Source organism: Helianthus annuus, chromosome 4 (genome assembly GCF_002127325.2).
Source record: "Helianthus annuus cultivar XRQ/B chromosome 4, HanXRQr2.0-SUNRISE, whole genome shotgun sequence".
NCBI classification, from domain to species: Eukaryota; Viridiplantae; Streptophyta; class Magnoliopsida; order Asterales; family Asteraceae; genus Helianthus; species Helianthus annuus.
This window is the reverse complement of record NC_035436.2, coordinates 83,039,619-83,065,485: the sequence shown is the minus strand read 5'-3', so window position 1 is coordinate 83,065,485 and position 25,867 is coordinate 83,039,619.

Here is a 25,867-nt window from a genome sequence, read left to right as displayed (position 1 = left end):
GAAACTAGTAATTTAATTCATTAATACAAAACCAATTAAAAAGTGCAAAAGATTAAAAATAAAAAGTATTACACTAAACACTTGTCTTCACCAAGTGATGTAAGAGACTTAGGCAAACATGGCCTTTGTTTGTCAAGAACTCTTACGATCAATCTTGGATCCCGAGATGACTCACACACTCTATGATGGACAATGGATGATGGTGGTGGATGATGGTGTTGTGATGGTGGTGGGTGAAGTGTGAGAGAGGTGGTGTGCCATGGGATGAGTTGCAAGAGCTCCAAACACTCCTATTTATAGGCTGAACAGAAGCTCGGGCACGGCCCCGTGTCCGCTGGGTACGGCCCCGTGTCCATCCGCGTCTCTCTCTTCATTAATTGCAATTCACAATTTCATTAAATGTGTCTGCAGGAAGTTGACCACGCCCCCGTGTCGAGCACGGGGCGTGTTCAGTCTTCTGTCTTCTTTGTTTTGCTTGGGAAGATGCTGTCGGGAGGTCGGGCATGCCACTTTTGTTCCTTTTCTTGTATTTATGTTAGATTTAGCTGTCTTTTTACTTCTTTTGTTCATTTGTGCTCATTTAATCCTAAAAATACAAAAGGAAGACAAAAGCACATTTTTTTCCAACATTAGTACTAAAAAGGGTTAGTTTTATGCCACAGTTGATGTAATTTATATGTTGCATTTTGTGCACATCAAATACCCCCACACTTGAATATTTGCTTGTCCTCAAGCAAAACTCTTTGTAATGTGGCTTTTCACTCCCAAATTGAATGGGTAGAAGAGAAGGTTTTTGGGCTTGTCATAGAGTGTCGGGATTTCCAATATTCTTTATTTAGGTTTTATTTTTTATTTATTTACAATCCTATTCGTCATGATTTATTAAAAACATTTCATAATAAATTACTTATTAGAGCATAACATACCTTTTTAAAATTTCATTTATATACAAGTTCACATACCTCATGGGGAATCACTCAACACTCGGCCGAAGGTGTATTTTTTAGTGAATCACTCGAGAGCGGCATGGAACTTACTCCTACCATAAGCTTGCCAAGCAATCAATCCTCCTCCTTTTTAACTATATACCTTTGTAAATATCAAGAGGACTTTTTGGGTGAAAGGTTAGGCTTGGGCTAAAGGTGGGTGGTTGGGTTAGTGGTTAGTAAAAGGGCGAAAAGCGTAACAAAACGTCGGTTTTTTGAAAGACTTCTTATTTTTTTCAATTTTTTTTTATTTCATTTTGATGAAACATTCTTTTTCAAACAAAGTTATTTTTGATGAACTTGTTTGTTTATTTGGTTTTATCAAAATGTGTTTTTTTTTTTCAAGTCAAAAGAAAACCGAACGTTGTTACTAAAAGAAAGGGGTAAAATAAAAAGGTTTAGGTGGGTAAAAAGGGTGATTGTTTTGGGTTAAGAAATGAAAAGGTTTAGGCTCAAAGGGGTTAACGAAGGGGATCTTGGGTAGGTGGTAAAAAAAATGAAAAATAATGGTGTAGAAAGAAAAAAGGGTTAGTCCTAATACCTCCATCATTTACTTACTTAGGTTTAAGTTGGTAAGGACCGGGAATGTATTGTCATGGCAAGTTCTAGAGTCGTACGAACCAAGCGGCTATTCACACAAGAAACGAAAAATAAGCATTTAGTGTAAAGATATGTATTTGTATGCTCAATAAAGGCTCAAAACTCACTTTTGTGGGAAAGGGTTTTTATGTGATCAAGTATATATAATCAAATTTTAACTAAGCTTGTCATGCCGTTTCATAATTTTCTTATGTTGCTTCTTTTTATCACGACGCTATCGGTTGTAAACTTCTAAAAATATAACCTTGTTAGAACTTGAATTCCCAACTTAAAGTTGGACAAGTAAAAAAATGAAAATTTCTGAAAAAAAAATTTGGGGTGATTAACGGTTCCAATAGAGTTTTGTGTAACCCTTGTTATTAGGACTTGCAAGATTCAAGGTTTTAGCATCCCCCCACACTTAAATTACACATTGTCCTCATTGTGTCCCAAAAATAAGTTTTTAGGTTGATTGAATGTGTAAAAGGGTGTTAAAAGCAAAATTTTATGTTACTGGTACACTGGACACAGCCCCGTGTCGGATAGACAAGACCCCGTGTTCAACTGCCAGTAACGAAAACTTACAGAAGGTGGACACGGGGGCGTGTTGGGTGGGCACGACCCCGTGCCTGACAAAAATTTGCAGAAATTAGACAAACAGCAGGTCTTGGAGGTGGGCACGGGGGCGTGTCGGCCGGACACGACCCTGTGTGGACATTCTGCAAGGTTTAAAAACAGGTTTCTTTCTCCAGTTTTCCTGCCCCGGCTTTAGTAGTGCTAATGTTTAGCACTCTAAGCCTCGTATGTACCTGTTTTATCAATAAATACCACACCAAAAATACCAAACGTCCTAGATTACCACGTTCAACATCAAATCATCAAGTTAAAGATAAAAACAAAAGCAGAAAATAAAAATAAGTTAGGGAAAGTAAATTGTTCAACACTTCGGCACGCAGGCCAGAAATTGTTTGATAGAAATGGTAATTTAACCTGTGGGATCACCAACCATCCGCTCCTACTCCTACTGCACCCGCCTAGTCCATGTCTTGATCACTGTCATCACCTCCTCCCCCATGCCCCGCCATGTACTCCCAGATGCTTCCGATGTCATCTTGGATATCGTAGATATTTCTTTCAATGGCTCCGACCCGGTGGTATGTGTTGTTGGCGAGGTTGTAGGTGTTCCTGGTGCACATAAGGTTTTCCTGCAAAAGATCATGTAAACTTTGAAAGTTAAGAAAACCACCTCCTTGTGAGGAGGACGGGCCCGGTTCACCGTGGGGTTGGTACTGGTATTGGGGAGGTGGAGCGTGAAGGACTAGCGCCTCTTGCGGGTTCCATGGATGACCTTGCATCCTCTGAAAGCTTACCGACCCGTCTTCCGCCTCATAGATTAAGTTCATGGATCGACAAATGTGTACATCGACCCGTCCTGACCATGGGCTCCTTTCGAAAGATCTGGGTATGTTCGCGAAGTGCTTGAAGAGGTGGTACACCCATCCCCCGAAGAAAATAGGGGTTGGTGCATGAGCAAGCCGGTTCAGATGCATGTTTCGGAGTAGCAGAAATGGAACATCGAGGGGTCTTCGGGTGTGAATGCAGTGAAGGACCACCAAATCTCTCAACCCAATAACGCCGCTGCTGTCATGTCTTTGACTAAGAGAGTAAGCGAGGAACCTATGAATGTAGCGGCAAAGCGGATCCCTCAGCTTAGTGCTCTTAGTGCTGCTCGGATTGTAGAACCCATCACCAATCTGAGCCCATGCGGCTTGGCATTCGTTCTCATCCAACTCTCGCATTCCTCCAGTGTTCTCTTCACTTCCCGAATCCTCCTCCGTATACAGCCCAACTATTGCCCCGAATTGTGCCATAGAGATCGGGTACCTAGTTCCACCACACCGAAATGCAACCCCATTATTGTCGAAAGGGTCACACCGTGAATTGAAAGTGAAGGTGCTATAGAACTCCATAGTGCACTCGTGTACCGATCGAAGTTGAGTGGTTAGGGCAACCCCTAGTGGGCCGGTAACGAGGTTGTTAAACCGGTTAAGTTTTTTTTTTTTTTGGGTAAAGGGTTACCCCGGTGATTCTATTAAAATGCAACCGCAATTAAGTACAAGTAGTGAGGATATGTTCCACACTAGTTCATATACAGGACATGCCCCATATATGTAAATCAAAACAAAAAACCAAAGACCAATAACACCCCATAACCTAGTCTACTATACATCATGACACGACATCTAGTAGACAAACAATGCAAAAACACAAAACAAATCCTCAACCACCATCATCAAATATAAAGAAGCCACAAAACAGCAACCCCTTCAGACGAAAAACAGCTAGCCTATCCATTCGAGAACTTGGTAGAAGATGTGCTTGCCCCTACCTTCGAAGAGAAAGGATGAGTACCCGATGTCATAAATGCACTAGTTTCATTGTAGACTTCTTCCACCTCCTCCTCATCCGATTCCTGCTGGTCATGCTGAGCTTCACCATTATTACCCACATTCTTACCCTTATCCGATAGAACATCAAACGGATTGTGCGTTTTGACACTAGGTGTCGGACCTGAGGTAGTAGCCCCACCCTGCGGCTTGGATCCAATCGGCCGATATTCGAATTTCTGCTTCTGCTTATTAACAGGAAACCCTGATTTCCTAGCCGCTTTTTTGCGCTCCACATCCGTAAATCCCTCTTTGTCTACAGCCGGCTGTTTCACTTGCTTCTGGGTGTTGCTTCCTTCTTGTTTGTTCTGACCCGTTATCGGCCCCTTTGGAGCCCTCCTAGGCTGTCTCGGGCAGGAATCATCAGAATGACCAAACACCTTACAATGAGCACACCTAAGAGGACTCCATTCATATTCAACCGACAAAACCACTTTACTAAAGCCTTCCCCCTCCAACTCTGGAACTGCAATAACTATCTCCTCCTTAAACCCATTTTCAGCTGAAATCTCTACTAACGCTCTCGCGTAGCTACTCCTCCCCCAATTATCTGTGCACATAGATGAAGTGTACGTATCCAACATCTTAGGCTCACCAATAGCCGTAGCAATCATACTCAATCCATCCTCCGTATACGCAGCAATCGGAACATCATGGATTTTAACCCACACTTGCAACTTCTTTACCTCCTTCTTTTCTAACATAGCAGTAGGAGACCAAATATGCAAAAACATAGGCTGTGATCGGATAATCCAAGGGCCTTCTTTAAGAACATTCAACATACCAGCTTCATCAGCAAACTTAAAGAAAAAGAACCCATTAGCATTCATCATTGATTTCTGTAATCCAAACCTCTTCCACTGGTTCTTCACAAAATAGTCCACAACCGGATATGCAACTCTGTCTCCAAGGAAGTAACCATACAGAGTGTTCGCTAATTTTTCTTGCACTGCTCTAACCGAATCACGAGGCAGAACCACATCACAACCCTCATGCGTAACCGTGCTAGCAAGAGATCTGAAATTTACGTTAACGGGTTTGGTTGCTAGAACCGATTCTACATATGACATCGGTTTTGAGATGTTACCACCATCACTCGGCATACCGGACGATCTTATGTTCTCTAACCCAGCCAATTCAGCAACATGATCAGAATTAGGAGTCACATACTTACTGCTAGAACTTGACCGTGAGTTTCCAGCCTTGGTGTGTCCCGAATCCTTAGCCAAATCCTCGGTTGTTGATGAATCCAGATTATGCAGTTGAACGGGTCGAGAAACCTTTGTTAATTCATCAATAATGTTTATTCCACGTTTTGGCTGCACCGAATTACCGTTAACATCAAGAAGACGATCAGCAATCTGTTGAAACGTCAAAGGTGACCTTCCACCAGATTTAAATCGTTCATCCATAACAAAGCAAAAAACAACTCTCTATAACCCTACTGATCAAGACGAAGCAAAAGAACCCACACAAACCAGCCGACAACAAATAAAATAAAGCCCGAAACCCTAAACTAGCAATGCCCTAACCCATGATTCTTACCAATCGGACAGGTAACTGATTAACCAAAGCAGATTGACCAGCAAACAGATCGGACCAAGAATTCGAACCAATATGTTTGGAACAAGGGAGACGGTGGCGAATGAAGAAAAACCCTAGCCGAAAAAACAAGAAATCGGACCAAGAATCAATCCAATATGTTTCGCAAACCAGAATTGAGAATTAGATGATTGAGTCTCTAAACCCTACTCTGATCTTGATGAATTACGCTGAAGATCAAGGATTTCGGCCATGGCTACTCTGATCTTGACGAATTACTCTGATCTTGACGAATTACTCTGATCTTAAACCGGTTAAGTTGGTTCACCATGGCTAAGAGGTCCGTGCATGCTTGTCTTGGGTATTCTTCGGGTCTTGTTTGAAGTGTGTCATATCTGGCCCTAACATCGAGCTCATTTGCGTTGAATCTTGTGAACTTCTTCGACATCTGAAAGAATACACCAAAAGTTAGCACGAAACAATGAGATTTTCAGAGAAAAACTGCAAATAGTGGGCTGGACACGGCCCCGTGCTCAGCGGGCACGACCCCGTGTCCAGGCGTCTTTTACTCAAAAATTCCATTTTTCGACCCGGTCCCGAAAATCTGAAAATTTTTGACCAAGTAGGTGCGGTTTCCCCCGAAAATGAAACCCCAAGTGCCGTTTTTCCCAAAACAAACCGTTCACCCCTTCAATTTTATCTTTTTTTGGGTCAAAAACAAGGGTTTGGGGTTTTTGTGAGAAATCGGGCAAATCTATCAACAATACAAGTGGGTTTACTTCCCATAACACGAATCTAAACTAATGCTAACAGATTTGAGCAAAAATTTGAGGTTTGATCCGGATGAACTTCAAGAACCCTAGATTTTTCCCCAAATTTTTGATGTTTTAACTACATGCAAGTAAATAATCTAACTACTAATGATGATAGAATCATACCTTGATGTTGTTAGAATGAGAGGAGACGTCGAAAATCTGCGGAAAATCGCCTGGACCAGAGCGTTTTTCGGGTAAACGGGGCGTGTGGAATGATGTAACTGTTATGAAAAAGGGGTTTTATCCCGACAGTTGCACGGACACGGCCCCGTGCCGGGCAAAGTTTTGAATTTTTTATTATTATTATTATTAGTGCTCGTGTGAGTGCCCTGTTTTCCAAAAAACTTGGTTAGAAGACTTACCGGTTTCGATGTTTACCCGCTTGTTCGTAACGTACCAGGTATGATGATGATGCCTTTACTCGTCGACCGTTTGAAGCGAGATCTCTTCCTCCTCATCCTCAATGGATCCTTGATAGAGTTTCAGCAGTTGGCCATTGACTTTGAATGGAATTCCATTCCGAGATTTAATTTCTACTGCACCGTGAGGAAAAATATGGGTGATGGAAAAAGGTCCTGACCACCTAGATTTTAGGTTACTAGGAAATAATCGAAGTCGTGAATTAAACAATAGAACTTGATCTCCCGCTCGAAATTCATTAGGTTTAATGTGTTTGTCGTGTAAATTTTTCGTTCTTTCCTGTAGGACCGGTTTCGACCTGAATGAGTCGTTCAGAAGAGCTCTCGTACCTTTCAGAGGCGGAAACTAAGAAACGCACTAGAAAAACAGCTTGAAATACACTTTAATCCTCTTTTATATTCAATTGACAATGTTTACAGTGAGAGGAAATACTGGCAGCACCTCGGTATCAACTTGCCTGACCGTTACAAATGACAAAGACATGAAGCCTATTTATAGTGACAACCTATCCGTTTGAAACATCTCAAACGGTCACACTGTTACAAACGGACACATGCTCAAACGGTTACATTAATTCAAATGGTAACCTTAACTCAAACAGTTGAACCTTCAAACGGTTATCTTCAAACTGTTGGTATTTAATTAGTCAACATCTTCTTTATCTAATGAATCTCATTGGACCATCACATAGATGCTTCTCATTGGACCTCCAAAGCTTTTATCCATCATATGATTGGGCCTCCAAATAGTAACATATCCTTTGATATTTCAAATGGCCACTAACATTTTTCATTTTCATGACATCACTTGTGATATCAACTGGGTGATGTCACTTGTGACGTCACCTATGTGATGTCACTCGTGATGTCATGCCTGATCAGATCTGCAACGAAACACGAACTCGACATTAAGACGAAGACGACAGATGACTGCACCAACAGACTCCCCCTCAGATGTTGACGAGTCTTAAGTGTCGAGTCTTCAACGACTTCAGTCTTTCTCACAGTGTAAGCATCCACAACCCTTTCTCTTCTCTTTTCATCATCATTAACAGACTCTCCACGAACAATCTCTACTCAGATGTCTTCAGACTCCCCCTTTCGATATGCTGGGATCGTAGCCTGGCTTGTTGAAATCACACAGTCTTCATGTATCGGAACCTGGCACTCTATCTTCATATAAGCTGCACATTCTCTACCCAAAAATAAATTTTCTGATGATAACTTGTAAAAACAGTCTCACCATCTAATGAACCTCTTGCAGGAATAATACAATCAAAGAATGATTTTACAATGTTAATCTTTGAAGAACCACTTGAAGATATATTTTAATTTTTCAAAACAACACACTCTCCCAAACCATCTGTTCATCATATTTAGCACTCGGAATTTTGAAAATTAGCTCTTCAACATCAGTTGTCGAAAATCTTTTTGAATTTTTCAAAATTTATGCTAAAACACACTAAAAATCTTTTTAGATTTTTGAATGTATAGAAATGAAATGCAGAAACGAAATATTTACAGACAATATTTTTGTGAGTTTGTGTAAGAGGATCATATCAGTTTTTGACAAATCACTAACACCATTAAGCTTGATTTCATATTCAGTTCTAAACAATTTACCTAGATTGTCAGTATATTGGTCCACCTTAAATTTTCACACAAATTTCAATCGATTCGAGATACGATATTAGTGTTTTAGAAACTTAAACTTAATTGTGTATCACTCCACTCGAATATACTCCTGTATCCAGATCCCAATATTCAGTCTTACAGGTGAGTATACCACAGATGATATCTGTAAAGGGGTTATGTGCGAGGGCCGTGAGAGCTCAGGTCGATACTTTCGTATACGCAGAGAGATGACGGCTTCGACTTTAGGTGGGTCCCCTTTAGAGGATCTTTTGATTACAACAGCAGCGACTATCAATTTTATTGTTTCATCAGCTTGCTGAGGGCGATGCTATGTTTCAAGCATTTTGCAGAAAGCATTATCTGGGGACTAGGTCAGTACTTCCATACAGCAGAAGTCCCAGGATAATACCCCAGATATCACTGAGAATAAAGACCTAGTATCTCAGAATACGGGACCTTTCAAACAAGATTTCGGGGGTTACCCATATATTCAAGAATAGTTACCGATGAATCAAGCAAGTTTGAATTAGGTTTATATCTCGTTTCAATTTACTAAATGTGCAAAAACCTACTGACACATCCGCAGTAAGATTATTTATCACTTTTAAACTTTCCAATTCTTTAGCATGTTGTGATAGTCCGCTGATGTACTATCATTTCCTCTTTTTCACAACAAAACTCATTTTTGATTTTATCATGTTTTTGGCTTTTTCAAATTTTCTAATGTTTTTGGATTTTCTGAAATTTTCTACTCCCCCTAAAATGCAAACACATTAACGAAAATTGAAAACAAACTGTATAGAAACATGACAACCGATATCAAATCACATCAATTCGCCATTCACTAGGCATAAACAATCAGAACTCCCCCTATCAACAAACTATTTTCCCATTTAGATTTCAAAACACTTAAGTTTGTTTTAATCAAAATGGTTTTTCCGGAAAATAAGTTTGATTGATTTTATCACTTGTAGATTTATCAATAATAAGTTCGGGGTTGTGGTTCATCATATTGTCTTCCAACCAGTTGTAGGAAAATGCAAGTACAAATTAATGTCCTTGATTTACCATTTGCACAATCAAATCTTCTTACCACTCGTAAGTAAAACACAAACAAACCTTTTTACCGATTATATGATTGACGTTACCGAATAAAATTCATGAAAGATGCCGATTCATGCTCCACGCTTACCAACCTGGGAGCTCCGGCAAGTCAGGTTTTTCTATTTAAATAGATTCACCCAAGCCTGACGGTCCTTGGGTGATTTCGAATTCTTGTTCAACAAAGGTGGAAAGTTTGCATCATCCATTGTTAAACCTGAATTCTCCATTTTTACCTCAATAACTGGCTCTTCTGGTTTTGACGAACCAGAATCATTGCCTGAATGTGGCTTGTCTGACTTTAATGAGCCAGATTCATTGCCGACATGTGGCTCCTTTGTTTCCGAAGAAACAGATTCATCGCCAGAAAATGTTACCTTCTTCTTGTCCTTTTACGTCCTCAGATTTGTATCTGATGAATTCGACTTGCTTGACTTTGCAGTTGAGGGAGTTGATTCATCAGAACTCTTATTCGATCTGTCCGGTGAACCCGAGGACAAAATCTTCTCCAGATATTATCTGGCCTTCTTCCTCTTCTTTCGCAATTTGTCTTTTTGCCCCTGAGAAAGTTTCACTTTCTTTTCTTGAACTTTAGGTTCTTGGACCTTCTGTTCTTTGACTTTCTGGTCTGAAACTTTCAGTTCCTTGGGCTTTTCTTTGACTTTGACTGACTTCATCACCCTTTTCTGAGATACAGCCCTCGATCTCTCATTTGATCTCATTGGGCAATCTCTGGCAATGTGACCTTTGATTTGACAATTATAGCATCTCCTCGTCTCATAGCTCCAATTCTGGCAGTTAACAGCAATGTGTCCTTGATAGCCGCATCTGTAACACACTCTGTTATCGTACCAATCACCATTTTCATACCAAACGCTCAGATCAAAGCACTGTTTGGCTTGGTGATACTCTTTTCTTCTCTTGATTGCTGGATTTGACTTTTGAGCACTGTGGTCCGACCTGCACCACTTATTGCCAACAATTTTTGAGTTTTCATTTTTCAATTTTTGTGCTTTTTCATTGCGATTGGATGATCGATCTGATGAACTTTTATTATCTTTTTGAACATTTTTCTCATTTTTAATTTTTTGTTTATGTTCCACTTTCTTCTTCAAAGGTTTTTGCTTAGAGCATTCACCTTTTTCAGTTGATTGCAGAACAGTTTTCTGAAACTTTTTTTTAATTTCAAAAACAATTTTTGTTTTTCAATTTTTTCATTTTCATCATCAGATTTCTCATCACAATCTTCAACTTTGACATTGTCAAAGTGTGTGACATTGTCACTTATTGGAACTGAATTGATAGGTTTTGGACAGGGAAAATTCAAACTGTCCGAGGAAGTCACAAAACCTTTCAATTTCTTCTCAAGTTCATCAATCTTGTTTCTTGAATTCTCAGCTTCATTTTCAAGCTTAGATATTCTTACAAGATGAGACTTGATTGATTTTTCATTTTCATTCTTCATGTTTTCAAGAACAGACTTTTCATGTTCCAAAACTTTTATCTGTTCTTGAAATTTCGTTTCATTTGCTTTCAAGTTTTTGTTCTTAAGTTTTATCCAAAAATCTTCATTTTCTGAAGATTTCTTTTTGCTTTCAAAGTCTTTTTCTTTTTCTTTCAAAAACTTGTTTTCTGATATTAAATTGTTTAAGTCATTTAACAGTTTAACATTCTCAGATTTCAACTTCTCACAATTTCCCTGTAAATTTAGAATCTGTTTTTCATCAATTTGTTTCTCATTGTTCAACTTCCTGACTTCAGATGTCAAACTTTCCGCATCTTTCAAGAGTTTGTCATTCTCAGTCTTGAAGTTGTCACATTTTGAGCAACCTGTTTCATTCTTCACAGATTCTTCAGCCTTTAAAGCTCCTTCTTCCGATGAATGATCAAAGATAGGTGCGTTTTCTGCAATCTCTTTCTTTAACTCTGATTCAGGATTCACAGATACAGGTTTTTCAGATTCTACTTTCTCAATCTTGACCAATGGAACTTGTTCAATCTTCTCAGCTCTGATCTTTTCTTTAACAATGACTGCCTTTTGAATCTTTCTTTTTGCATCTTGTTTTTCTTTCAATTTTTCAATTTTATCGGCATAAAATAACTTTCCACTACGTTGATCAGATGGAAGTTGTTGTTTAAGATATTCAAGCTTCCGGATTTTCACTTCATAATTGTCACTTTCTTCATCAGACGAATGATCAAAAATCGGAACTTTTTCAACAACTTCTTTTGCTGAGACTGTTTCTCCTTCTTGCTTTATCGGAAAATACTGTTGAGATTCATGATACACATATGCCAACAATTCCTCAAACTCCATGTTTTGATCTTCAAAGTTTCTCAAATTCACTTGCACTCTACTATTTGACCAAATTGATCACCCCTCAACAACACATGCACTACTTTGAATGAACACACAATGGCCGACAACACTGATACCTAAGGTAACAAAAGATTGGGCCGCAACATAGAATAGGTTGGCAATTTGATTGTGATATTTAATTCCTATTTGACCAACACTAAAATAAACTGACAATTTCCAGATTGGGCAGCAACTATATAGACAAAAGAAATATAATAATTTTGCCGACAACTTCAAATATAAAACAATCTCATTGGTTCGAATATCTTTATGAATACTTTGATTGGACCGCGAATTATGTATGACCAACAAACTAATTCTTTCACATGCAAAACTGAACGTACACCTTTTACACACTCAATACAAACTGATTGGGCCGTAAGAATTAAAGACACATGGGCCGGTGATATAAGATTTATCACATGCACACCTGACACTTTTTGCAAAGTTTAATGTTCCGAGACTTATCAAGTCACATGCATTCTGACTACCTCGTTAAAAGTATCACACAATCCAATAAACCTTTTCAAACAGTTCACACTTTTCAATGTATTTTTTTTCAAACGATGTGTAACGATGCTTTCAAACAGTAAACTTTTCAAGCGGTCAGTTTAGTTTCAAACGGTCATGCCCTATTTTCAAACGGAACCCATTTTTTCAAACGATAGGAAGGTAATTTCAAACGATGAGGTGCATTTTTCAAACGATAGGTTGCCGGTTTCAAACGGAAAGGTCTGTGACGTCAGTAATTATCGAACAATTTCAAACGGATACCATATTTTATCAAGTTTTAGATCGAGTTTTAGTCTGAAACTGTTAAGGCTTTGTTAATTGTCAAATCCGAACACAGTGTGAAATTTTGAGCCGATTTCAACCGTAAAATTTATCGATTTTATGAGAGAAGGTGTAGAAAATGATATTTTCAAGCTGAATATGGCAAGAACTCCTCGTCCTGAGCTCTGATACCACTTGTAGGACCGGTTTCGACCTGAATGAGTCGTTCGGAAGAGCTCTCGTACGTTTCAGAGGCGGAAACTAAGAAACGCACTAGAAAAACAGCTTGAAATACACTTTAATCCTCTTTTATATTCAATTGACAATGTTTACAGTGAGTGGAAATACCGGCAGCACCTCGGTATCAACTTGCCTGACCGTTACAAATGACAAAGACATGAAGCCTATTTATAGTGACAACCTATCCGTTTGAAACATCTCAAACGGTCACACTATTACAAACGGACACATGCTCAAACGGTTACATTAATTCAAACGGTGACCTTAACTCAAACAGTTGAACCTTCAAACGGTTATCTTCAAACTGTTGGTATTTAATTAGTCAACATCTTCTTTATCTAATGAATCTCATTGGACCATCACATAGATGCTTCTCATTGGACCTCCAAAGCTTTTATCCATCATATGATTGGCCTCCAAATAGTAACATATCCTTTGATATTTCAAACGGCCACTAACATTTTTCATTTTCATGACATCACTTGTGATATCAACTGGGTGATGTCACTTGTGATGTCACCTATGTGATGTCACTCGTGATGTCATGCCTGATCAGATCTGCAACGAAACACGAACTCGACATTAAGACGAAGACGACAGATGACTGCACCAACATTTCCTTATAAATTTCAGAGTTAGAGTACGCATGATTCCTTAATTCGTCTAATTCATTTATTTGATAAAATCGATTTTTACCTGCAATTTCTAAATCCAAGTTTACATTTTTTATTGCCCAGTAGGCCTTGTGAGCTATTTCTACCGGCAAATGACAACTTTTTCCATAGACGAGCTTATATGGGGTTGTGCCTATAGTTATTTTATAAGCAATTCGAAAAGCCCATAAAGCATCATCTAATTTATCGACCCATTCCTTTTTATTTAAACCTACGGTTTTTTCAAGTATTCTTTTTAAACCTCTATTAGTCACTTCGGCTTGTCCGTTTGTTTGAGGGTGATATGCTGTTGAGACCCGGTGATAGACCCCATATCTTGTTAAGATTTTTTCGAGTTGATGATTACAAAAATGGGTACCTCTATCACTTATTAATGCTTTAGGTGTTCCGAAACGAGAGAACAATTTTTGAAGAAATCTTACCACGACTCTTCCATCATTTGTTGGAAGTGCCTCAGCCTCGGCCCATTATACAAGTAATCGACTCCCACAAGTATATATTTGTTTCCAGACAGTAGGAAAGGTCCCATGAAATCGAGTCCCCACACATAAAAAATTTCACAAACGAGAATGCCATTTTGTGGCATTTCATTTTTGGAAGAAATATTACGTGATCTTTGGCAAGCATCACATGTCTTGACAAGACTTTGCGCATCTTTGTAAATGGTCGGCCAATAAAATCCTGAATCAAATAACTTTCGTGCAGTACTAGCGGCACCATGATGTCCTCCATATGGACCTTCATGACAATGGCGGAGAATCCTTCGTGCTTCGTAGCCATGTACACACCTTCGGATGAGTTGGTCGGCACACATTTTGAAAAGATGAGGATCTTCCCAAAAGTAATGCTTTACATCAGCAAAGAATTTCTTTCTTTGGTGATGTGGCCATCCCTTTGTGACTATACCGCTAGCTAAGTAGTTAGCATAGTCGGCATACCAAGGCTCTTGTCTATGTTCCGCCATTTCCAGGGACTCTGTTGGAAATTTTTCGTTGATTTGCTTGTCCCTGGTTGCCTCCAAAGCTGGGTCTTCTAAACGTGAAAGATGATCTTCTGTTGTGTTTTTGCTCCTCTTTTGTCTTTGATTTGAATATCAAATTCTTGTAGGAGTAGAATCCACCTGATCAAACGGGGTTTTGTGTCTTGTTTCTTGAAGAGGTTTCGGATGGCTGCATGATCTGTATAGACTATAGTTTTAGAAAGAACAAGGTAAGAACAAAATTTATCAAAAGCAAATACCACAGCTAGTAATTCTTTTTCAGTGGTTGTGTAATTCTCTTGTGCATCGTTAAGTGTTTTACTAGCATAATAAATTGGGTGGAAATGCTTTTCTCTTATTTGTCCCAAGACTGCTCCAACGGCAAAGTCACTTGCATCACACATGATTTCGAAAGGTAATTTCCAATCAGGCGCTATCATGATAGGTGCATTGACTAGCATTTCCTTGAGGGTTAGAAATGCTTGATTGCAATCCTTGTCAAAGATAAAAGGCACATCTTTTTCAAGTAATTTTGTTAGAGGTCTTGAAATTTTAGAAAAGTCCTTGATAAACCGTCTATAAAATCCGGCATGCCCTAAGAAACTTCTGATTGCTCTAACGGAGGATGGTGGAGGTAATCGAGAAATTGTATCTATTTTCGCTCGATCAACTTCCATTCCTTCGCTCGAGATCTTGTGACCGAGTACTATTCCCTCTGTTACCATGAAATGGCTTTTTTCCCAGTTAAGGGCGAGGTTAGTTTCATCACATCGGGATAGCATTCGTTCAAGGTTATCGAGGCATTGGTCGTATGAATCTCCAAAGATAGAAAAGTCGTCCATGAAGACTTCCATTGTTTTTTCTATCATGTCATGGAAGATGGCCACCATGCAACGTTGGTATGTTGCGGGGGCATTACACAGACCGAATGGCATGCGTCGATAAGCAAAAGTTCCGTAGGGACATGTGAAAGTTGTCTTTTCTTGGTCTTCAGGCGCTATCGGAATTTGAAAGTAACCTGAAAAACCATCCAAGAAGCAATAAAATTTATGACCGGATAGTCGTTCTAACATTTGATCAGTAAAGGGCAAAGGAAAGTGGTCTTTTCTTGTTGCTTCATTTAATCGTCTATAGTCTATACATACTCTCCATCCTGTGACGGTTCTCGTTGGTATTAATTCATTCTTTTCATTAGTTATTACCGTCATACCTCCTTTTTTTGGGACTACTTGGACGGGACTCACCCAAGGACTATCGGAGATAGGATAAATAAGTCTGGCGTCAAGTAGTTTGATGACCTCATTTTTAACCACTTCTTGGACATTTGGATTTACTCTTCGTTGTGGATGTATTACTGATTTGTAGTCATCGTTCATTAGAATTTTGTGCGTGCACATGGAAGGGCTTATTCCTTTTATATCTACAAGCTTCCAAGCGATCGCATTTTTATGTTTTTTCAAAAGTTTAATTAATTTTTCTTTTTCTACACTACTTAATTTAGACGAGATAATTACATGTGAATTACCATCTTTGTCTAGAAAAGCATATTCCAAACCTTTCGGAAGTTCTTTGAGCTCAAGGGGCGGGTCTTTAGGAGGCTCCTTATGTTGGGGCTCATTTTGATCAAGAACTTTAAAGGTTTGTTCTATGGCGACCTCTTCTTCAACAAAGTGGTCAATCTTTTCACTTGTGTCGGGTGGCTCATCTTCATCTTCAATTAGTGGGGTCATTGTTGCCAAAAGGATATTTCATTGAACGCTCAAGATCTATGCTCCTTTTGAATGCCCCTAATTGAAGAGGTAGATTATTAAACTTCCGGTTTTTCAAAGCTTCGGGAGTTTTTACAAAGGGTCTTCCCAACACTAGAGGAGCGTCATCGAGGATGACAAAGTCGGTTGGGATTACCATTTGATTTGTTTGAACCAAGACATCCTCAACTACCCCGATTGATTTTATTACTCTCCGATTAGATAGAAAAATGGGTATTTGAAGTGGAGCAAAGTCACTAATAGTCAATTTTTCGAAAATGTAGTTAGGCATTATGTTAACACAAAGATCCTTATCAATGGTGATGTTACTAATAAATGAATTTTGAAAAAGACATGGAACCGGTGTAATGTTGATTTCAAAAGGGTCTTCTTTTATTAGCGAAGTTTGATCATTAGTTAACTTGACTCTTTTAAAAACTTAGCATGAGTTGATACTAAACAATGATTTTCAAAAGAAGGTGACAAGAGATTAATTTCTTCAAAATTAGACTCTTCTTGAAGTTTAACGTTATCGGCCTCACCTCTTTCGTTGTTTAACTCATGTGTCAGTTTCTAACTTAATTGTTCTTCCATTTTTAGCTTTTCAACTATCGTTTCTTTATTTAATTCTTCTCTCACGCGAAACTCCTCTTCCCTTTCACGAGATTCTTTTATGTACCATTTGATAGTTTTAAGTTTTTCTATTATCCTATCAGCCATTTCGGTGATAGAGAAAGGATCGGGATCCTCAAAGCTTGAATCCGGTTGTTCGATCCTTGGTTCCTCATAGTAGTCATATGAAGTAGATGGTTCATACCATTGTTCTTCATTGTAAGCATATAATGGATAAGGGTCGTAATTTTGTGCTTCATAGTACTCCTATGAGGTGGCTTGTTCACGCCATGGTTCCTCATAATAAGAGTATGAAGGCGGTGGCTCATATCTTGACTCCTCAAAGTATGAGTATGAAGGTTCATACCTTGGTTCATCAAAATATGAGTATGAGAGAGAAGGTTCATACCTTTGGTCTTCATAGGATGTGTATGAAGTCAATGGTTCGTACCTGGGCTCCTCATAATAGTTGTATGAATTGGATGGTTGAAATAAGTTACAACATTGTACCGAGTGCGGGTTACCACAATTAGTGCAATAGTCTCTCATGTAATCATCCTCCTCATAGGTGTAGTTGTAGCCTCCTGAGTATTAATCCATAGGGATCACTCAACAGAACACAACCGAGTCTTGGGCCCAGAAAACAAAAATAAAGATGGAAACAGAGGCTGGACACGGCCCCGTGTTCAGGGTCTGTATCTGGGCGTTTTAATAAAAGTAACTGGTCTCAATGAGCACGGAGGCGTGTTCAGCTAGCACGTCCCCGTGTTCAGACTCTGTATCTGGGTGTTTAACTGTACGATCGCGATCTGACCCGCATGAGTCGTTCAGAGGAGCTTTACTCTGTTTCAGGTGCGAAATAACAAGAAACAAAGCTAGAAACAGCTGATTCTTCACTTTAACTACTGATTGTATTGATCGGAACACAATTACAGTCTATATTCACACCGGCAGCACTTCGGCGTGTAATACAAGACAACAGCTATGTGATTTCGCTCAAGAACACATATATATAGTGTTCAGATTTCGCTCCAGAAGACACCTGACCATAGGAGCGAAATCCCAACTTGACCACATAAGCGAAATCACCTATCTAAGACCTTATGAGCGAAATCAGCATCTAAGATACATACATTCTCCTATTTTCTCTTAAAACATGCCCTAATCTATACAATGCAATCTAAGACTTGATACAAGACGAAGTCGACAGATGTAGTGCATCAACAGACTCCCCCTCAGATGTTGACGAGTCGTCCATCGAGTCTTTGACAATGTCATGTCTTTACTTCTTCAGTCTCGATCAGTCTCTGGGCTTTTCTCTTTCTTTCTTCATCAATAGACTCCCCTTTTAACAATTTCTACTTGAATATCTTCAGACTCCCTCTCTTGATTTGCTGGCATTTCTTTGTTCTTCAGCAACATCTGGTTCAGGATCATTGTCTGGCTTTCACATTTCCAAGATTGTTGCCTGGCTTTCACTTTGACCACAGGGTCGAAACTTGGCTCTAGCTCTATCCATAGAAACTTCAGGATCGATCAGCCTGGCTCATACTTTCATTTCAGAGTCTACAGGAATCAGAAACCTGGCTTTCTTCAATCAGAGACCTCAGGTATCGTAACCTAGCTTTTGTTCAGCTTAGATCTCAGGATTGAATTAACCTGGCTCAAATTAACCTGCAAAACCTCTACCTCAAAGTAAGATTTATATTTAACAATTTGAGTATAAAAGTGTGCACCAACAACGACTCTCTCTCATAAAAACTTTCCCTATGATGAACCACTTGTTGATATAAAAATTTGATGTTTAAGACATACTCCCCCTCACAACAATGTCATCATGTTTAGCACTTGGAATTTTGAAAATCAGCTTTCCAACATCAGTTTTCGAAAATCTTTTTGACTTTTTCAAAAGTTTATGCTAAAACACACACAAAATATTTTTTGGATTTTCTAAAAGAAAGTAAATGACACCACTTGTAGAATCAGAATAATACAGAAATGAAATATTTACAAACAATATTTTTGTGAGTTTGTGTAAGAAGATCATATCAGTTTATGAGACATGTCACTAACACCGTTAAGCTGCGATTTCATTTTAAGTTCTAAACAATTCACCTAGATTGTCAGTATATTTGTCCACTTAAATTTTCACACAAAGTTCAATTGTTTCGAGATACGATATTAATGTTTTAATATCTTGAACTTATTCGTGTGTCCCACTAATTGAATATACTCCCGTATCCAGATCCCAATATTCAGTCTTACAGGTGAGTATACCACAGATTATAACTGTCAGGGGTTAAGATGCGAGGGCCGTGAGAGCTCAGGTCGATACTTCCGTATACGAAGAGAGATAACGACTTCAACTTTTCGGTGTGTCCCCTTTAGAGGATCTTTTGATTACAACAGCAGCGACTATCAATTTTATTGTTTCATCAGCTAGCTGAGGGCGAAGCTATGTTTCAAGCTTTTGTGGAAAGTATTATCCGGGGACTAGGTCAGAACTTCCATTCAGCAGAAGTCCCGGGATAATACCCCAGATATCACTGAGCATAAAGACCTAGTATCTCAGAATAAGGGACCTTTCAAACAAGATTTCAGGGGTTACCTATATATCCAAGAATTTGTTAACCCACAGAACAAGCACGTTTGAAATTTTTAGGTTTATATCTCGTCACAATCTACCAAATGTGTAAAAACCTACTGGCATATCCGCAGTGAGTTTGTTTGTCACATTTTATCTTTCCAATTCTTTAGCATGCTGTGACAATCCACTGATGTACTATCATTTCCTCTTTTCACACAAAACTCATTTTTGATTTTATCATGTTTTTGGCTTTTCAAATTTTCTAATGTTTTTGGAGTTTTTGAAATTTTCTACTCCCCCTAAAAGGCAAACACATTTCAAAGGAAATTTGAAAATAACTAAGCTCTTGACCCACTTGAAACATAAAATGTAAAACAAACTATATATAAACTTGATAACCGACATTGAATCGCATCAATTCGCCATTCACTAGGCTTAAACAATAAGAACTCCCCCTTTCACAAACCATTTTCTCATTTAGATTTCAAAACACTCAAGTTTGTTTTAATCAAAATGATTTTTCCGGAAAATGAGTTTGTTTTTACCATTTGTAGGTTTACCACTTGTTAAGTACGCGGATATGGTTCATCATCTTTGTTCATTTTAATCATGTGTAGTAAATCAAGTACAAATTAATGTCCCTGATTTACCATTTGCAATTAAGCAACCTCTATACCAATTGTAAGAATAACCACTTGTAGGTATAACCAAGCAATACCAACTGTAGGAATGTCACATCTACATAACGCACTTTACCAATCAGAATGTTGATTCCTGCTTCTCACTTACCAACCTGGAAGCTCCGGCGTAGTTCTTCACCTGCAAAAATTTGAATACTATCAAAAATTTTCATACAAACTCATTAAACATGAATGATGTCGATTCCTTATCCACGATTACAAACTTGGGATCTCCGGCATAGTCCTAAGACTTCAAGGGAAACAAACTTCCATCCAAGTCTTTTCAGACTTGATGGTTTTCAATTCTTGCGTAGTAGGGTTGTAAGTTGCCTTTTTAGTTGCATAGATATCTTTAACCCCTTTGCTTTCCTATTCAGCATTTTCCCAAAAATTTTCTTAACATTCCCATTGAATGTTTTCTCGACATCAAACTTAGTTTTCTCGATGTAAAACTGATTCGAGATTTCAACCTTTCCAACTTTCTTTTTAACTTCTTCAAATTTCAGTGATGGAAACTCTTCATCATTCACTGAGATTTTTACCTCAACTTGTGGCTCTTCTGGCTTTGTGGAACCAGATTCATCGCCGACTTTTTCATCAACCTTTTTAACAACCCACACTTGGTTGTCTTTCTCTTTCTTTTTGTAAAAATTCTTTTTAGAACACTCTCCAATCTCACAAGTCGAGTTTTAAAAAATTTTAAATTTTTCGATTGGTGGTTCAACATCAACACCCTTTTCTTTCAATTTCCTAGAAACTCCCTGTTTTGTTTTGGCATTTTTCTGACAGTTCCATGCAATGTGACCAGCTTCATTGCATTTGTAACAGGTTCGAGTTTCTCTTGAATGAAACACTTCAGTTCCATTCCTTCTCTTCTCAGCAAGAAACTCCTGGTTTGATTGTCTCCAGAACGGTTTCTTCTATTCCTCTTCTGCACTTCCACCTAACACAAATTCTGTTTTTGTTTTAGAATTTTTCATATTTTTATGATTTTCCGGTGGAACAAAACCTAATCCTTTCTTTTTGTTGTTACCATTCTGGTTTGATTTCTTTTGGAAACCTGTACCAGAATTGTAACCCTTTTTCTTGTTTAATCATTGTTGTACTCTTGAGGTGTAAGTTCTTGGTTTTCTTGTAAGATTTTCATCTTTTATTTCAGAAATATTAATTTCTGTTAGTTTGAAAACCGTTTTGATCATTTCTGGTTTAACACCTCTTATTGGAAACTCTTTGTCAGAGTATAGTTTATCCGAATCATTTAAAGTGTATGCTACTTCAAATGTTTCATCATCCAAATTTGCTTTTGATAATAAAAATTCTTTACTATAAGACCGTTTAACCGACGGCTTTGAACTGTTGACTGACGAATTTGACCCTCCAGACTCAGATTTTGACTCAGACTCCTCATCAGTATCCAACACCTGATCGACCACCTTTTTTATTAACTCAGACTCATGATCAGTGTCAGATGAGGTAAACGTGACATCAATGTTTTCTGGTAACTCATCAGTTGTGTCGGTTTTTAGCTTTATATTGACTGCTTTTTCAAGTTGCTCCTCATTTGGTTTTCAAGGAGAATACCCTTCCCAAATTGGAGGCGGACACTTGTTATAGCTAACAGTCGGTTTCTTACCACTATCTTTCTTCTTTGGCTTCTTATCTTGAGAAGCTTCCATACATGCAACAGTTGGGTAAATACAATCAATGAGATAATCAGAACTAGAATAACTCTGCAATAAGCGTCTGATTCTGTCATTTTCAATTTTCTCTGTCTCCAACTCTTGCTTCCATTTAGCACTCTCCTCGATATAGAAATTGATAGCTTTTTGCTTTGTCATCATAACAGCATTCATCATCGTTAGTGCTTGTTCTCTTTCTGGATTTGTCTTTTGGAGACCAGTTACTGTTTTGTTCAAGACATCATAAGATTCTTTCACAAAATTGAGATTGAACAGCAACTGCTCCTTCTTCTTCTCATACTCAGCAATTATCTCATTCTTTGCTGCATATTCTTTGCAATCTTCAAGACACTTTTCACAAGGCTTGACAACTTCAACAATCTTTTCAACTTAGATTGTTTTCACCACATCTATCACTTTCTCTGTCTCATCAGATTTCTTTTGTTGTTGTTCTTTAGCAGCTCGTTTCTCCTTTAGCTTCTCCATGCGATCTGCAAAATAGAAATGAAAACTTTCAGGAGAAAGATGAGTTTTAGCAACACTGATATGTTTTTCTTCCTCATCATCACTGCTGTCAACAGGAGGTGACTGATCAAACTGTACAGATTTTTCAGAACTAGTATCTGATAAACCAGAATCAGATGGTGTTTGATCAAAAATAACTTCCTTTTCTGAGCTAACATCGTTTTGTACACTCTCATCTGAACTCTGTGAACTTTCATCAGCACTTTCTGAACTTTCATCCGATGCAACAGACTTTACAGTTTCACCGATAGATTTCATCCTCGTGGCAAACATGTCTGGTTCTCTGACAATCTTAGCGATGAAAGCTTTGAAATCTCCTTTTTCGTCAACAAACATATCCCAGCTGAAGCCTTCAGGTAGTCTTTCATCATCTTGATCGACTAAACATGCTTTGCTATCAGAAGATATGTAATTGTTCCAGTTGAGGTCCACTAAACATGCTCTCTTTGAATCCTCAATCTTTCTACCATGAGCCATCTGTGAGTCTTGTGATTGACCAACCTGCTGATAAATGGCTTTCCGGTAGTAGTAGTCATCCTTTCCGAACGGATTCTGAGCACCACTAGCTTCCCTATTCTTGCATTCTCGCTTGAAATGGCCCTTCTCCCTGCATCGAAAACAAGTAACTTTAGAATTATCAAAACCTAAACTAGAAACATGAGCATCGAGAAAGTCATTTCTCCCAGTAATAAGCTTGAACTTTTCAGCTCGTTTGAGAACACTCGGTAGACACCATTTAATGTCCATCAGTTCCATCTCTTCGGCGTCTATCTGATTGTAATCCTCCTTTGTGAGCATAGGATTTCCGATCCGACCGGCAACTAGACCTTCATATGAGAGAAGCACGGAACCAAGTAAAGCCATGTGGTCTTTAGCAGTTTCTTCCGAAAAACTTTGACCTTCTGGAAGATTTAGAGCGATGTTGCACTGAATCACATAACCATTTCCTGTCTTTGTACTCTGAGAGTGAAAACTTGTAGTTGACTCTTTCGGATTGACACTAGGAAATGATGAGAATCCACTGCTGCTTTTGTTAGAACCCTGATCAGCTTTTTCTGTTAAATCTCCAGCACTAAACGCAGTCTGGATTTTCGGACTTCTCTCAGTTTCTGGAACCGGAACACTACCTTTGTAGTACATCTTTATATCCTGTTGACCACTTGGACTGTTCATCCTAGCGATCTTCTGTTGTTCCAAATCCTGACTCTCGATCTTTTCGATAAACTGTGAAATCGTTAATCCATCATAAGCACCCGTATCTTTCAAAATCATCGAATACGTTCCCCACTCTTTCTGCGGTAATGCATCGGCCAGTTTGTCTACCCACTCTTCACGATCTTTTGTAATACTCAACATCGACATTGATCGCACTAGGTGCTAGTATCGTTCAATCAGCTTCTACGTATCCTCTCCCGGTAAACTGCTAAACAGATCAAACTCTTTCTTGAGCAATGCCTTCTTGCTCTTTATCATGTTCTCACTACCCTCAAATTTAACTTTAAGTGCATCCCAGATTGATTTTGCAGTTTTGTCGTGCTGTAGCAGAATGAAAATGTCTTCTTTGATAGCTTGTTGAAGCAGACTGATCATCATCTTTTTGGCTTTGTACATAACCCATTCTTGATCAGTAAACTCTGATAAATCTTTGATAACCTGCAAATCTATTCGAGGCAGCACATCTTTCTTTAGAATACATTCCCAAGACCTAAGATGGTTTGCCTGAACCCAGTTCTCAAATCTGTCTTTCCACCCGTAATATTCTTCAATACTCATTAGTTTTGGGGGCTTTTGGGTGGTTCCCATCTCATTTTCTAAATTCATGGTTTGTGCAATGACAGACGGAGCAGACGGTGTTGCAAACGCGTTGAAGAACTCTGTATCCATGATTCAATGCACGTATTTCAAAAACAGTTGATTTTGAGCGAAATTAACCAAATTATAGTTTCGAGCGAAATCCAAATAACCACAGGAGCGAAATCACTGAATATGCACTTGGAGCGAAATCCCAATGTACTTTGGAGCGAAATTACTATCAATTGTGTCACAGGAGCGAAATTAGATTGACCTTTGGAGCGAAATCAAGATTTTTGGACACCCTGGAGCGAAATCAGATGGTAATTTGGAGCGAAACCTCAAAGAATTTGTCCACTGGAGCGAAATTAGCAGTGGCACAGGAGCGAAATCACTGGTTTATGTCTCCCAGGAGCGAAATCTGATGGGAATTATGAGCGAAATCACAGAATGTCCATATGAGCGAAATCAGCTCGGAGGTCAATTTAGTCCATTTTTAGTCCGAATTTAGGTGTGAAACTTTCAGGGATTTATCTATGTTCAATTATCTATAGTCTGTGAGAAATTGAGCGAATTTTGACCGTTAAAACTTTCTGAAATGATGAAAGAAGGTGTAGAAGTAAGAAAACTTGATGAAATCCAGCTAATCTCTGCAGAACTCCTCCTCCTGAGCTCTGATACCACTTGTAGGATCGCGATCTGACCCGAATGAGGCGCTCAGATGAGCTTTACTCTGTTTCAGGTGCGGAATAACAAGAAACAAAGCTAGAAACAACTGATTCTTCACTTTAACTACTGATTGTATTGATCGGAACACAATAACAGTCAGTCTTCACACCGGCAGCACTTCGGCGTGGAATACAAGACCACAGCTATGTGATTTCGCTCAAGAACACATATATATAGTGTTCAGATTTCGCTCCAGAAGACACCTGACCATAGGAGCGAAATCCCAACTTGACCACATAAGCGAAATCACCTATCTAAGACCTTATGAGCGAAATCAGCATCTAAGATACATACATTCTCCTATTTTCTCGTAAAACGTGCCCTAATCTATACAATTCAATCTAAGACTCGATACGAGACGAAGTCGACAGATGTAGTGCATCAACATTAACTGAAAAATATGCAACACAGCCCCGTGTTCAGGCTACTGTAAATGCAAACTAAACTAAAATGCAGAAAAATGTGCGCGCGTTTTGAAAAAGTTTTGAAAAACTGATTAGGCCGTCGATTTTAAGCTTTCTTAAAATCCTTGTTTCCCCGACAACGGCGCCAAAAACTTGATGCGTGTTAGTGTGTATATGTTTTAGGTATATATTTTAAGCCATTTTTACACTTTTTAGCCAAGTTTTAAATTTATAGAACACGATATTTACTACCACTAAACACACATATGGGCAAGTGCACCCATCGTGGATGTAGTATAGTGTTGGTAAGATACCGAGGTCGTCCAAGGACACAAGAGCTTTGTGTACCGGTTTATCCTCAACGTCTAATCAATCAAAATGTTAGAAAAAGGTTTTTAAACTAAGAAAATAAAACTAACTAAAATGCTGAAAAAATAAAAATAAAACAGATAGATAAGATGAATCACTTGGATCCGACTCGTGTGTAGTGTAACCTTTGATTATTTTTGCACTTTTGCACTTGTTTAAGAGATTATCTTAGTTATTGTAGTAGGCCCCTCTT